The sequence below is a fragment of the Egretta garzetta genome, unplaced genomic scaffold, assembly GCF_000687185.1.
Source record: "Egretta garzetta isolate BGI_Z169 unplaced genomic scaffold, ASM68718v1 scaffold1192, whole genome shotgun sequence".
Lineage (NCBI taxonomy): Eukaryota > Metazoa > Chordata > Aves > Pelecaniformes > Ardeidae > Egretta > Egretta garzetta.
The window spans coordinates 53027-53883 of NW_009258971.1; positions in this window are offsets into that span (position 1 = coordinate 53027).

The window sequence follows — 857 nt, forward strand, 5'->3', positions numbered from 1 at the left end:
GCCACGGCACCACCGGAGATCCCGGGTTTCACAAGACCCACGCCACGGGACGGAGCTCAGAGCCCCCGCGCCCCAGTGCTCCGGAGCCACGGGCCAGGCCTCAGCCCCCAGGGGGGGTTTGTGAAGCTTTTGTACGGAGCTTATCAATGACACAAGCAGAGGCGCTGTGGGCAGCCAAAAATTCCCCGGCTGCGCCTTTTTGGGGAAGTTTTGCTATTTTTTTCTCTTCTTTTTTTTTTTTTTTTTTTTACAATGCCCCCAAGTTGGATTTGGATGCCCAGGAGATGATCTACTATGGTGTGTTAATCTCTTCACTGTGACTGTAGGCTATGGGCCTGAGAAAAATTGAGTCAGTCAGGCTTTATCTCTTCATTTCTGTACTTACTTGTCAAGAAAACCTTGAAATAATAACAGAAAGAAGGTAGAATTGTTTGGAATGTTAGCGGAGGTGAAAGTCAAGATGCAGGGTCTTTTCTTAAGGTGTCTTTCCCATACTCAGTTCAGCTAGAACACAAACATTGTTCAAATGAGGGCAACTGGGCTCATTCTTCGTGGCTCCCGACATAAACACGGCAAAGTCTCCGTTTCCTGCAATTGAAGGAGCCCTGCCCAGGGCCGCCGGGACAGGAATCAAGATTGTTTAGATTCTGGCCTTGATGGGGAAGCGAAGTCACGCAAGCCCGACCCTCGAGAGCAGACACGTACGTGGCTGACCCAGGCAGGCTCCAGCCGTTGGCGTAAAATGGGCTTTTCCTCCCCAAAATAGCTCGCTCGGTTGGCGCTCACAGGGAGGAAACAGCGACCGGGTCCCGCGGCTGGGGGGCAGGAGCGGGGTCTGGGGCTGGGGGCCCCCCGCC